Source organism: Uranotaenia lowii, chromosome 3 (assembly GCF_029784155.1).
Source record: "Uranotaenia lowii strain MFRU-FL chromosome 3, ASM2978415v1, whole genome shotgun sequence".
NCBI lineage: Eukaryota > Metazoa > Arthropoda > Insecta > Diptera > Culicidae > Uranotaenia > Uranotaenia lowii.
Window position 1 is genome coordinate 101,985,050 of NC_073693.1, and position 16,045 is coordinate 102,001,094.

The window sequence follows — 16,045 nt, forward strand, 5'->3', positions numbered from 1 at the left end:
AGCGTCTGTTCTCCAGGTCAGGGGCGGCTCAAACAGCGTCTGTCTTGTAGCAAGCGGCTGAATTTATGAAATGCGGCTCCCGCCAGCTATGTCCAAGATGGCAGCCCCATCGCGGGATAGGGACTTTAGGCTAACAACCTACTGCTCCCGATTTGAAATTGTTACGGAATCCGAAAGAAATGACCGACCTGGAACTTTGGCGACGACTTTTAGCATGAAAACACGGACACGAATTGGAACTTGGAATGTTTTAACCCTTGCCCAACAAGGCAAACTGGAACAACTTGCTAGAGAGGCTAGCCGCCTCAAGCTTGAAATTCTGGGACTGAGCGAAGTCCGTTGGCCTAATACTGGAGAACACAAGACACAATCCGGGCAAGTCCTGCTTTACTCTGGCATACGAGGAGAACATGCTACTCGGGAACGAGGAGTTGGTTTCCTGTTAAGCCCGCAGGCCTACGCGGCCCTCATTAGATGGGAACCGATAAACGAAAGAATAATCGTAGCCAGATTTAGAACACGGGTTAGAAACCTTACAATGGTCCAGTGTTATGCGCCAACTGACGTTGCCGACTTGCAGGAGAAAGAGCAGTTTTACAGTCAACTGAACAGCGTGGTTGAGAGAATTCCGAAGGGTGACATTCAAATCCATTTGGGCGACTTCAACGCAAAGATTGGCTCCGACAATCAGGACCTTGAGCGCATCATGGGGCGCCATGGCCTAGGACAGATGAGCGAAAACGGAGAGCTGTTTGTAGAATTTTGTGGCAACAACAACATGGTGATCGGTGGATCGCTCTTCCCCCATCGACCAGCACATAAGGTCACTTGGGTATCCCGAGATGGCCGAACAGAAAATCAAATTGACCACATCTGCATCAGCCGAAAATGGAGAAGGAGCCTTCTTGATGTCCGCAACAAGCGAAGCGCAGACATTGCATCTGACCATCACCTCGTCCTTGGCGAGATACGACTGAGAGTTGCACGTGTCCAACGGCGCGAGGAGAAAGTCGGGTGTCGTTACGACGTCCGCCGGTTGGAGAATCCAGAGGTGAAAAGGGCATACGTTGAACAGCTAGAATCCCGAGCCTCGGAGCTGCCGACAGACGGAACAGTCGAAGAACAGTGGTGTGGAATCAAGAATGCCTTTATCACGACGAGCCATGGTACTCTCGGTAAAGTTTGTGGAAGAAGGAGTGAATGGATGTCGGATGAAACTTGGAGGATGGTCGATGATCGGAGAAAGGCGAAAGTCGGAATTGAGCAGGCATGTACCGGGTCAGCCAAAGCAGCCGCCCGCTTACGATATGCGGAGCTGGAAAAGGCAGTTAAACGAGCTTGTAGACGAGACAAGAGAGCCTGGACAAACTCCCTAGCCGAAGAGGGAGAAAGGGCCGCCGCCAATGGAGATATCCGATTACTTTATGACATTTCTCGCCGCCTCAGTGGTGCAAGGACTAATGCAAGAATGCCGCTAAAAGACCGAGCAGGTCAGTTATTGACCGATCGAACAGATCAGCTCAAACGATGGACTGAGCACTTCGAACAACTCTTCCGAGTCACGAATAGCGATGGCCAACAGAATCTGCAGCTCGAAGCGCCAACAGTAAGTCGCATAAATGGCGTCAACTCGGAAGCGCCTTCGCTGGCTGAAATAGAAGCGGCAATCAAAAACATGAAATCCAACAAAGCACCTGGGATCGATTGCATCCCTGCTGAAATGCTGAAAGCCGACCCTGCCCTATCAGCACAAATGTTGCACCGTCTTTTCGCTGACATCTGGGATACTGCAACATTCCCGGCCGACTGGATGCAGGGTATCCTCGTAAAGGTCCCGAAGAAAGGAGACCTGACAGAGTGCGGTAACTGGCGAGGCATAACGTTGATCTGTACAACCCTCAAAGTACTCTGCAAAGTGATTCTGAACAGGATCCAGGAGAAAATAGACGCCACACTCCGACGGCAACAAGCTGGATTCCGATCTCGACGATCATGTGTGGACCACATCACAACGCTCCGAATCATACTGGAACAAATCAACGAATTCCAGGACTCTCTTCTGCTGGTGTTCGTTGATTTCGAAAAAGCATTTGACCGACTTAACCATGAAAACATCTGGGCGGCTCTAAGGCGACGAGGGGTCCCAGAGAAACTAGTCCATCTCATCGAAGCACAGTATGAGGCATTTTCGTGCAAGGTCTTGCACGACGGTGTCTTGTCCGAACCAATCCCGGTAACTGCTGGAGTGAGACAAGGATGTATTCTATCACCGCTACTTTTTCTAATCGTAATGGATGAGATTCTGATTGGATCGATTGACTGTGCACCGAACCGAGGATTGCCGTGGAATCCTTCAACAATGGAGCAACTGAACGACCTTGACCTGGCTGACGATATTGTTTTGCTCGCCCAAACACAACCAGATATGCAGAGCAAACTCGACGACCTCACCGAAAGTTCCAAGGCAGCAGGTCTCAAAGTCAATGTCGGAAAGACCAAGTCGATGGAGATCAACACAGGAGATCCCTCCTGTTTCCTGGTAGCTGGGCAACAAGTTGAGAAAGTGGAGTGCTTCCAGTATCTTGGTAGCCAGATTACGCCTGATGGTGGTACCAGAAAAGACATCGAAACACGGATCAGAAAGGCCCGATTTGCGTTTGCGAGTCTCCGAAACATCTGGCGGTCACGCCAGATCTCTCTACGAACAAAAATCCGAATCTTCAACTCAAACGTCAAATCCGTATTGCTGTACGGGTGCGAAACTTGGTGCACATATGCGGTAACGACGCGAAAACTGCAAGTATTTGTAAACCGCTGCCTGCGGAATATCATCCGCGCTTGGTGGCCTGGCAACTGGATCTCGAATGAGGAACTACATCGCCGGTGTCATCAAAAGGCGCTAGAAATCGAGATTCGGGAACGTAAGTGGAGATGGATTGGGCACACGCTGCGAAGAGATGAAAACGAGATTTGCAGAGAGGCGCTAGATTGGAATCCAGAAGGTCATCGAAAAAGAGGCAGACCCAGAAATTCGTGGCGGCGAAGTCTAGCCGCTGAAATCCGAACTGTCGACGAGAATCTTGACTGGGACCAGGTGAAGACGCTGGCTCCGGATCGTCAACAGTGGAGGTCTTTTACCACGGCCCTATGCACCGGAGGATCGGCGCGGGATCATTAAGTAAGTAAGTAAGTGAAAAGTGGCACCTGTTCATCTAAAAACTAAACTAGGGGAAAGCGCCTATTTTATGCAGATGCTTAAACTGCTAGAAACTGATAACAAAGCTTAAGTTTTATAAAAATCTATGTCTTTTTTATAACTTCATGGAATAAACAAAATTTAGGGTTGCCATAATATGGAAGAAGTTCATCCATAAGAAAAATTTTATCAAATCAGTTTTGAGATAAAAGTCATGTAGGTATATATTAGACTGCCTCAAATTTGTATGGGAAATTTAAAACCTGTGAAATGTCATACGCTGCAGGCTCAAATTGATCCTGGGCCAAGTACAAGATCTCATGCCAAATTTGGGCCAGATCGGACCACGGTAATTGGTCGCTCAACGATCCTGAAGTTTGTATGGGATTTTGAGACATTTTGTTCGAGAGGAACATGAAAAACCAGTTTTTCGTCAATAACTTTTGTCTCCTCCGACCGATTTCTTTCAAAAACGGGTTTTCTTAAAGCCTAAGCTATGACCAATATTTCATCCGAAGGTTTCATTTCAATTAAAGTTATGATAAAAAAGTTATTAAGCTTCAAAAATTGGCTAACTTTTTTAAGGGACATTCATCACTGTTTTAATGAGGCGACTAAATGTCCGACCAGAACACTCAATGTGAAATACATGCCGTTTCGTCAAATAATGACCGATTTTAACCATTGATGTTGCGCTCGATTGTAATTTTTGATGTTTTTCTAATATTTGAGTTTGGATGACATTCACTTGATAGTTCGGAAAGAAGTAAGGGCGGAAAAATGCTCGACAATTTAAAAAAAAAATGCATAACCACAGAGGCTTAGGAACATGACTGGACGATTTGTGATGCCAATAAAAAGATTAACCCTCATTCTCTATCAAATGAAAGCTGCAGCTTATACATATAATAAAAACGTGAGAAAAATGTAAAAGGACCTCTTTTCGAAAAATTATCATTTTATTGGCATCATAAAGCCTTGGTCCATGTGTTTTTCGAACTAAAAAAAATTGTTGGCGGTTGAGTCGCCCAATGGTGCAAATATGTACAATAGACTGCCCCAAATTTGTATGGGAAATCCAAAACCTGTGAAATATTATGCGCTGCAGGCTAAAATTGATTCTAGTCCTAGTACAAGATCTCATGCCAAATTTGGGCCAGATCGGATCACGGGAAGGGGTTGCTCAACGAGCTTGAAGTTTGTATGATATTTCGAGACATTTTACTCGGAAGAAACATGAAAAACCTGTTTTCATCAATAACTTTGGTTCTCGTTGGCCGATTTTTTTCAAAAACGGTTTTTGCAGCGTATAACTTTTTCAAAAGTCGGGTCATTTGGGGCAGTCTAGTTTATATATGCTATTTAACCTGTTATTTAAGGAAAGCGGCATTTTACAAACATGATGTGAGTATACAAAAACTCTCTCTTATTCCACTTTTCAACCACTATTAAACCTTCATAAAAGCATAAATATGTTCTTTTCCTTAAGTTTATTTGGATAGGATATAAAAACCACTTAAGTTTTGTTTTGAGCTTCTTTACGTATAATTTTTAAAAGTCAAAATATTACAACAAAAGGTATAAAAACTTTATGTAAATTTTAAATTTTTGAGCTGGTTATAATCCATAGCATTCATTCTTGCCTTATGCGCAAAGCGTATCACCTTCAAAATGCATTGATTAGATATGTTTTCTTGTCAGCCGTTTCGTCAAACGGCCGTAGGCGCATTTAGAAACACTTCTCCCTACACATTCAACAACGATTTTAAAAATTATAAAAGTCCACAAAATTCACATTCTTTTTAGGTGAATAGAATTTAAGAAAAAATTGATTAATTTGGGTGCCCTAAGACCAAATATGCAATTAGTTTATTTTTCTTTCTTCTTATGTTTTTTTAAATAACTTTCGAAAATATGTTAAAAATCAATAAAAAAAAATCTGCGCTTTTTTTTAACTGTAAAACATTAGGGGAGAGTGGGGATACTTGATCCCTTTTTCTTATTTTCACCATATCTTTTTTGAAAAATTTAGCAATTCGCCGTCTTTGAGATTTTCTGACAGCTTGTAACTTCAAGTTTCTATGCTTCAAAAGTTAGAAAGATACTTGAACCCGTTGATGAACTAGAAGCATTTTCGTGGGAGTAAAAAAATTGCGATTTTTCTGAAGTTAGGGGAGACTTGATCTTTTATTCAGGAAGCCCTAATCCTTGTATAAAAATCAAACAAAACCCCAAGATAAAATGTTAATTGACTATTTTGGTCATGTTTGTTCTCATTTCACAATTTATAGCAGACATAAGAAGAAAATTCTTTAACTTTGTACAACGCTAATAACATTGCATACCTAAAGGCGCTATTTTTTATAATTAAGAGAGAATTGATTATTTTTGCTCTTTTCTTCAGACAATTGTTCGATAAATATTAGTTTTTGGATAAATATTAGTAATTTCGTGATCAGCAATCATAACGATCAATTCAGAAGAAGAATATGCCGTTTGGAAGGGGGATCAATTGTACCCAACTCTAGGGGATCAATTGTACCCATACTCAACATTTTAGAAAACTTTTTCTGAAAAAAGTTGAGAGTTTTCCATTGCTTTGAAAATATGGCATTATGAAGTTCATTTTACGCTCGAACGATTGATACATTGGAACAAATATTTTTTCATAATTTTCCCATGTAAGGAACATTTTAAAGTGATGAAAAAAGATCTTCAAGTTACATTTCGTGAAATTTTTCAAACAATTATTTTGTTAAAATTTTTTAAACTACAAGCATTGTTATTTTGCTCATTTTGGCACATTTTTCAAGAACATTTGATCTTTGTAAGACATTCCAGTTTCGAGATATGCTATCTTTTCAGATTTCGAAAAAAATGTACAATTTAACGTTTTTTAGATTATTATTAGATTCAAGAGATGTTTTAAACAAATTCAGATTCAGTTTTGTCTTTCATGTCGGTTTATCAAATCATCAGTTATGAATGATTGATTTTATTCAAATCTGATTAATTCTAAGCGTGATAAAATCGAAAAACTACTGTATTAGTAGAGGTGATAAACAAAATCTGATTCAGGATTTAGGATTTTAGGCAATCATCAAATCTAGGCACCAAAAATGTCGTTTCCTTGAGTTGTTTTTAAAATTTTATAAATACGTTTTAAAATAGTAAGACGTTTATATTGAAAAAAAAAAATTTTAAAAACTTTCTTTCTTAATGCTGGTTACTCGCTGTTAATTTTTTCTCAGCCAAGTGGGTCATTGATTAATGATTTGTAGAAGTTTACGAATAATTATCTTTGCAATATAGATGTTTAAACTAATCATCAATCTTTTGTAACAAAATTTTTTTCATAAAAAATACACAAAAAAGGAAAAATTTAAAACAATTTCATGTATTGTTTGTTTGAAATCTTTTAAGAGAAATTTTAACCTTTTTTTTAAACAAGTCGACAATACCAGCCGTAATCAATACATCTTAGTAAGTTCTAGTTCTAATTTTTAAATTATTTAATTTATTTCTGATTGATTTGTACCTACTTCTTTGCAATCACTGTTTTTCTAAATAGAGGCATCATTTGCCTTTTTTTTTTAAGAAAATAGCAAATTTATGAAGGCCTTTCACTACTCATAAAAGCTTTGGTACTTACATTATTTGAAAGTCTTTAATGAAACTAATTGTTAGAAAAACATTTTATTGACTGAAATTTCTCTCTTCTGTGCATATTTTTAGAAGCTTTTTATAATTTAAATTTGTCCTTGATGCTCTGGTTGTTACCTACAAACGGTACAAACACAATTTTAGTTCCGTATAATACCTATCATTCTATCTATTCAAACATGAAATTCCCCTAATTTTAAGGATTGTTAATCAAATTCCCCACGGAATCTTATTTACAGTTACATTCTTAATTCTGGAAAAAAAAATTTAAATGCTTCTAAGATTTTTCTAATTTAATTAAAACACCACTGCTGGAATAGGATTTGTAAAGCGAATTCATGAAAATCTTATGACATTGATCCCTAAAATGATTCAATCTATTTATGTTTGGCATGGCTTTTCGAAACAAAAATATTTCAATTGTTAATGGTTACCATACGACTTTTTTTCTTGAGGCTCAAAAAATAATCACTTTGCCACAGGATTTACCAATGCTCATGCTTACCTGTAATTTCAAGCATTCCAGATTGTCCGTATTATTCCCGGATATTGGAAAAAAAATCGAGACAAATCCGGTCGGGCCTGAACGTCCTAATTGAATGGAAACCTGGCCGACTTTTGTCCGCATTTATTCGCGTTAGTCGGCCAATTTAGCATTTCGTTATTCTGCAAAATTATAGAAAAATTTGATATTTGGGTGAGAAATGAATTTTTTGAGATTATTTTCTTCATTACGAACTTTGGAAATTTTTTGAAAGCTTTGAAAGAAAAACATAAATTTAAAGTGATTTTCATTCATCTATATCTGGTTTTGTTGGAATAATCTGGAATCAAATGCCCGATTTTCGCCAAGTTAGAAAGAAAAACTTGACAAAACATACCTGATTGGATACGCGCTGGTAAAAATTCAGGGATGCTAATTTTATAGTGTTTTGATTTTCGTTTTGCTTCTTTGATTTTTACCACAAAAAATTTCATCGATATGAATGATTATGGAAGAAATTCAAATACAATTAGCAAGTGCATGTTTGATGAAATCAGAGTCATTTCACTTTTTAGTTAGTGTAGTATGTACTTGTATAAAAAAAAAATTCATCGTAATAAAAAGTCGAGGAATTAAATTCAATTTAAAAATACGCAAGGACGCACATCAGTGTGCCGAAAGCCGAATATGGCCCGCGGGCCGCGCTTTGTTCATCCCTGATCTAAAATATATAAACATATATATAAATATATAAACAATCTTTTTCGATATCAAACAAGAAATTTAAAATTGTTGGCACCTGTTTCGACATGTTTTGTCCCAGATTTCACAGGAACCGAATCTCCTTGCTGACAGATTCCTTGTTAATTCATAAAATTCTTTCATGCCTTATGTTCAAAGCGAATTAGCTTAGCTTAGCTTAGCTTAGTTGACTACTCATATCCACCTTAAATCATTGAACTTAAAGTGCTTAGATAGGATTATTCATTTAAAACTTCAGATAACATATTTGAATAGACTTTGTTCAACTGACGCACTTCAAATTCCATGATCGCTGGTGTGGCTAAGCAGAACAAGTTCTACCTCGCCAATGATTGCTACTCCGTGATTGATCGAGGCCATCAGCTTTGTTCAAAGACCAAAAGAATGGTGCTTGGGACTAGCAGTTCATTCACAATGCACAAAACTCATGCTCTCCCTTTGAAATGTTCAATGACGGCGCCGGCCACGTCCTAGTAGTCAATGAGGAATGAAGGAAGGATTGTTAGTAGGATACTTCTCAGGATCAATAAACAACCTCTTGTCCCTTTATTTTCCAAAGATAAATTTTGAAAAATTCTGAAACAAAGGTAAGTCAATTAAACCAACTATAGAAACCGTCAAATAACAAGGAAAGGGTTTTGTTGGTGGGGGAAAGGTTATAGATCAGGATCAATTTTGGTGAATGGTGCGATCGAGTTTTCCTACACCTCCTATGCTCCTAGATTTTTCCTAAGGAAACTCCTATTTCTAAATATGAGGCAGTGATGAAAAGTTTAAAAGTCAAGTAATGTGTTTCAGTTTTCTTTAAACTAACTTGTTTCCCTAATTCTTGTTCCTGATACCCTAATGTGTTTTCAAAAACGACCTTCAATATTGAAGATACTTCTATTAAACTTCGAAGAATATTTATGAGGAGATATTTAAAATATGAAAGTTTTGTTAATGGATGAAGTGATTCTCCTTTTTGTTCCTTTTAATTTTAATTTGTTATTTAGGTTGTGTTAACTGAATAAGATCGTTTTTGGAAACTCATCAGTGCAATTCAACCTTTTGCCTCAGTTTAATTTCACGGAGAAAACAAATCAACCAAAAAAGTTGGTTATTTATAGTACACCGGTGAGTCATACGTATATCTTATTTTTCAACATCTAAATATTAGCTGTAACATCTATTTCAATGAATTTTCAAAACCATCCATTTTAAATTCACACCCCCGTTTGTCATCTATAACTGTACTATCCACAGTCGTTCATCCACCCTAGTCAACATAGACAAAGAATTCTACCTACTTCCCAGCATGGGGCCCCGCATACTACGCAATAACACAAAAAGGCACACATAAATTTACGTGATTATGAAAAGAATCCTATCCGTTTATGGCGTTTATAAACAGAGAACAAACACATTCACCGAAAACCTTTTCACTTCCGCATTCCTCCAAATTATGTTAAAATAAGAATGAATAGGCTTAGCTTAGTTTGGCTGACCACTCAAATACACATTTAATCGATCAACTTGAAATGCTTATTCGTTTACCCTGATTTCTTCTTTAAAACAAGAATTAAGCTGTGTCACGATTCATATCGATAAAAAAATGTTTTGTTTGGATCATTCTTGTTTCAGTTATCCATTAGTTATATGCAAACGATAATGATTGCAGCATCCATTTAATTGAATAAGGCTTATTGCAATTGTACTTCTTCGTTATATCAACATTAAACGTCAACATTTGAACCATCAAATCTGTACACCGTAACATTGTTGAAAAAAAATGATACTACAAAGTAAATGATTCTACCTCATGCAAAATAAGATATACTGTAGTCACTTTCTCCTGAGAACACTCACAATCGAATATTTCGATAATAAAATCCATTGTTAGCTGTGGTCACTATCAACTACATCACCGATTGCTCTGCAATCTACTTTTGAAAATAGCATGATAATTTTCGTCTTGGTGTTATTTTGTGTAGAACCGCAGTGTTGAAATGCTCGATTCAACTGATAACTCTTTGGATTCTATTCAGGCATGGTGTGTGACTCATTAATAAGAATTCCTTGAGCTGTAATCATAATCGTTCCCGAAAGAAAACTTAATTTCACAACCTAAGTATGCAACATCTAAACCTATTCTTACCGGATGATTTCCCTCTGCAAACCTTGCAGAGAAAATGAAACTGAATCCAATGTATCGCTGAAAATCCTCAGAGAAAAATTATCAACACATTCGCGTGTTCAATAAAAATCTCACTCAAATTTAGTCTTGATTGGTTTTCGATTGAAAAAAGAAAAGAATTCATAAAACATAAAGAACATTTTTCACAAAGACTAAACCGCGGCGTTAGTTTCAACAGTTTCATTAAATGAATTTACTTTTTTCAAGAATATACAAACTCTATACTGGGGGATGGTTATCAGATAAAAAAAATGAAATATTTAAATAAAAAGTACAACTAAAAAAGTAATGCTACCATACAAGTTCTGATCTTGCTAGCTTCACCATCTCTATTCAAGAATTATTTTTCGAGCAGATTATACATTGAACCAAAACAATGTGCTCGAATAAAATGACAGCTCATGTGAAAACTGCTCGAATGGCTGCATTACATTTTTCCCTGATTTTCAGCAGATCAGTAGATCGGTAACTAAAATTGCAAAAACTTACCAAAAAGTTTAGTTCCTAAAAAAATAAAACCGGATTGCGATACACGAACTTCTTTTTGGTTTACTTAACACATTTTTGACATGAAACAAAAATTTAACACAACGAAAATTAAAATATAACAAGCGCTTTTTTAACTTCAACTTTACACTGCAATCTCGATTATGTTAATTAAAGATCAGAAACTTATTTTTGCCCCTAAATATTGAAAAATAGGAATTCGTTAATATTTCCTGATCTCGGTCAGATTAACTTATTTTTGCTAAGGTAGTCTTGAACAAAAAAAATAGATGCCAATTTTAAATCAAGAAAAAGTAAGAATTAAAGCGAATACTCAGCTAAGTAGCGTAAGTAGATTCGTCCTATGTTGTAGCCAGCACCCATAAACCGCTGGACTACAAACTCCTGAGAGGAAACTACCGGAACCGCCACTTGATTAGCTTACACATCGGCCGTCCGTTTGACTAACGGCATCCTTGGAGTGGTTGGAACTGACTTAGACTCAGAAGAATCTTCCGACACACATCGATTATGCCATTGAGGGTCTCCTGCACCGGCATAATTATAATTACCTTTGATAATTAATTAATTTCACTTTTGAAACTCACTAAAATTAAGAGCTTCCTTATGTTCAAAGCGAATCACCCTCAAAATGTAATGAATGTAAAATGAACTCAGATTAAAAAATTCAAAAACATATCAACAAAAAAAATAAATGAGGATTTCTGATTGTAATCCAAAATTTTTAACTTGAGTAATCATAATTCAAGTTTTTAATGAAATTTTTGTATCCCTTTTTCGTTTTTTTAATTAAATTCAGAAATCTTCTTCAGATTCGTTATTCAGAATCCAAATTGCGTATCCAAATTTTCAATGAGAATAATAAGATTTTAGGTTTAATATATTTGTAAAAGTTTTGAATTCAGACACAAAATTTGATTTTTGAAATCTTACTTCCGATTAAAAAATTTTAAATCAGACGTAAGATTTGGAATTCAAATGATAAATTCAGAATTTACTTAAAACTGTTATGGCACAGCAATTCTATATGGGGGTTATGCAGGTTGATAAGGAGTTAAAAATTAGATTTCTGGCTACTAATTTTGATTTAAGTTCAATTGATCTCCGATTAAGATTCATCTTAAGATTTTAAACATGCAAATATAAATTTGAAATTTTCAAACACAGAAATTCACTGGGTATAAAGCATGGATCATCCAAAATCTGGACGCTCTGTTTATTATACCATAGCGCTCCTAGTTGTCGGATCCAGAATGTTTTGACAGTACTTTGTTCGGAAATGCTTCCTCTATCAGTGCTGAAAATTTCATAACGATTCGTTTTGTTCCAATAAAGTTCCACGTAATGGAAGCCGCGAGGCGAAAATTAATTTTGGACACCCACGTTAAAAACGCGACGTGGTCTGGTTCAAAAATCGTGAAATCTTATTTTGAGCGGCTTCCTGGCCAAAAATTTTACAAAGCCACTGGTCGGGGTGACGTCAAGTTCAAATTCGTTTTTGCCGATAAGTTGGCAAGAAAGTGTTTGATCTGGCAAGGTATTTGCAGCTGCGGACAAAAACCCCGGTTTTTGTGAAACACAAGACCATGGACTCCGAAATGTACAAGGAGGAGTGCCTTAAAAAACGTTTTTTTTTTTTTCGTACAATAGATCTCACAAAAAAAAAGTAAGTAAGATCTCACAAAGGACCAGTAAAGTTCTCGCCAGATTTGGCAAGCTGCCACTACAGCTAAGAGGTATGTACCGTGGTATCGGGCCAACGGGTGGATTTTGTCGAAAAGGACATCAACCCACCCAACTGCCCTCAATTCCGCCCTATCGAAAAATATTGGGCAATTGTCAAGCAGAAAATGAAGAAGAACGGTAGGACCACTCGGGATGCAACAGAGATGAAGAGATTGTGGAACAAAATGGCCGCTGAGGTCAGTGAATAGGGTGTCCAAACTATGATTAGTGGTTCTGGACGAAAAGTTCGAAATTTCATCAAAACATCATCGAAATAATTTTTTTTTTCTTTGAAGTGCAATAAAAACCCTACATTTTGATTACAAAACATTTTTATTTCGTTTACAAAACTCCGAGATAGACCCATTTTAATGCGTCCAGATTTTGTGTGATCCATGCTTTACTACAGATCTTGTAGCATATTTATTTAGTCGATAATGCGTTGGCCGAGAAAGCGGGAGATTGCGGGTTTAAATCCCGTACAGTGCAGTCAGTAATTTTTTCAACATTTGGACTCATGATGATTGAAGACCATAAATATTAAAAAGCTTCTTAGTTAATATAAATTATCCCTTTGCACAAGGGAGACGTGCAAAAAGGTTGTGCCTTTAACTTTTGCCAATTCCTTTTGCTGGCATTGATTTTCCAAATTTTTTGAAATGTATTTATTTTTCAACGATCCTCAATGAGCCAAAGCAAACAACGACCTCTCAATCGTGTTCAACCTTGATCCAAAAAATGTCCAATAAGGTCTACTTCAAAGCTCTCACCCCTATCCGTATGTCATTTGCCGGAGGAACTAAGAAGTCAAGGTAGGTACAGATTTCCGAAGACGACGACGGCGAAGGCCCAACGACCCAAAAAAGCAGAAAATAGATTCGAAATGAATTCTTCCTTATACATTTGTTACCGGATTAGATATTTAATATTCAATGCGATGGCTTCGGGCTTTTTTTCGGTTTCTGCCTCTCCAATCGCCGGATTTTCTTGCTTTTCCGATGGTTTTTCTTTTTCGTGAACTACCAATGTATGGTTTGGTGGAAATTGATCCAACGTACTAAGTATACGCAGAAGAGAGTGGTGTATGAGGCAAGAAGGAAATTGACATGGAAAGGGCCCGGAAATGAAATGCGAATTTAAGACTATGGGAATAGTTTTAGCTAAAAGGATTATACCGGAAAGCTCGGAAGGAGACATGAAGACGACATTGCATTGAGCCTCAGGCCATAGTTTTTTTTGGATCCTGACCTCTTCAAGATAGTGCCAACGAATGACTGGAAGGGCATAAGCTGGGATATGAATTGGATTTTCCCCTAGCAGCCAAAAGCTTGAATGAGCATGTAAATTTTATTAGTAGGTATCTAAATACATTTTTGTCTTTTGCGTGATTAAAAGTGGTTCTAAGCTTTAATTTAGTTGAGTTCTGAGAATGTTTTTATTGGACTAAGCAGTTGCTATAGTTTTTCAAATTTAAATTTTTTTCGATGTTTAGATAAAACGAGGAATTTTCCACTCTTTCCCTTAATAAGCTCCTTTATTTCTTGAATAGACTGGTGTCGTTTTTTTTCTTTCTGAAGGAAAAATCACATTCATAACATCCCCAACAAAACAAATATGAATAATCATATCTACACTGTCACTTTCCTGGAAATACAAATCCTTTAAACAAGCATAAATTTTTCATTCGTTAACGGTTCCTAGCAGCAAAAAGACAGGCATCGAGAAAAGCTCTCAAAAGACAACAAACGACTACGAGAGTGCTAGAACGACACGATTATTGCTTCCATCCAACAATAAACTTCCCCATTGTCACTTCCTTTCCAATTAAATATCATATTCTAGTTGCAATGAAATTCGATTGAATCCAACTGGCGGCACCGGCAATCAATTTTTCCTTTATTATCCTTTCATCTGCGCCGTAGCTGTCGGGATAAAAGGTAGATATCCTCTTTCTGTCTGCTTTCCCGATAGCTGAAATAACAAAAAAAAAACTAAAAGAAAGTAAGTAATAAAAAAAATCACACAATCCATTCAAGATTGTCACGAGGAAATGATGAGAACGACAAATGGAAAATAAACGCGCGTTTACCGGAAGCAGAAGAACAGCACAGAAAACGGTGACAAAAAAAACCCCTAGTTGCAAAGTCGTGATTTTTGTCATCTTTATTCAATTGGCAACCCAACCCCGATTCTGTGTTGCAGATTTTGTTTTTCTTTCCTTCTGCTGCTCCGTGCTTGGTTTACCTTTCTTCGATTTTTGCAATTTTATTGCAACGCGATTTGATTTCCGCATTTATGTTCTTTTCTTGTGCTTTCGCCAACTGGACTTGCGACTTTCCGTCGGTGAGAAGGTGATTTTGGCCGAAATCAGGGATGTTTTCCTTTTGTCGCAATCATGAAAGGTGTTCTTTTAAGGAAGATTCTTTCTTTTTGACTTAAATAAATCTGTATGTCTTAAAGTATCTCTGTAAAGGTAGCTCTATAAAAAGCTCTAAAAAAAATCGTGAAAATGGTGTTTTTTTACCCGTTAGACCCCTATGTGGTTTATCTATAGATGGGGACAACCAAAAACTTTAGTATTAGTTTGTTGTATCCATACAGTTGTTTATGAACGATTGTGACGTAACGCGATGCCATCATGGAGTTAAGTACAAGGCGTCCAAATGTAGCCATAGAAACTTATAAGGACCCGGATCGGAACGAATTCGCAACCGGACCGATAACTGTCAAAATTTTATTTGTCAGTTCAAATCCGTTCGATTTTTCTTCGAATTCTATTGGATTTTCCCGACCATTTCTCCGCTGCCATACAATGACAGAAATCAAAATCGATCAGTTCGAATCGGTTCGGTTTCGATTTGAATTCTGTCAGTTTTACTTGGCGGGACCAGAGATGCCAACTGCCAACTGACGAAAGTTCAAAAAGTATGGAAGATCCAGACAAAATCTGGAAGGTTGACATCACTGGTCGGAACTGTCATTCGAAAACGATTCTAAACGTTTTCGCAATATGTTTTTTGTCATCGGTTCGGTCGAAAGATGCGTGCGTGCGATTAACAAAGCAAAAGTTACATTTTTATTTTTATTCCACTGGAAATTATCAAGTCGATAATGTCCTACACGGGCGGTTTAGTTGTCAGTTGATTGCAGGAGAAGATCGTCGATCTCCAGGGGAACTATGGACATCACTAAGGAGCATGTTCGTTCAATTAGGTCGCTGCCCCAGTTGTCCGCTGCCCGAGGGATAACTGTGAAGTTGATTCGACATCTAGCACTCCACCCTGCCTTACACCATAAACTGTAACGATTAAAAAGTGATGTTTATTCTTCCTTTCAATGGTGCCCTGAAGTCAACCTGACTAAATTTAATGAAGATATTTTAGCCTAGAGTTTATGAACATATACATTACTTTGAAAAATTATGTATTAATAATAAAGAAACAGGATTTCAGAAAAATAACTTAAAATTTCATGATGACGATGCAAATAAATTAAAACAAATTTTTACATGGTGGCAATTCGTTCGAAATTG

At 37.2% G+C, this 16,045-nt stretch overlaps 1 protein-coding gene across 12 annotated transcripts in view; it reads right to left on the bottom strand.

The window, feature by feature from the left end:
- Positions 1 to 16,045, bottom strand: part of LOC129757026 (glucose transporter type 1) — an 875,183-nt gene that overhangs the window by 774,407 nt on the left and 84,731 nt on the right. The window lies entirely within an intron of this gene.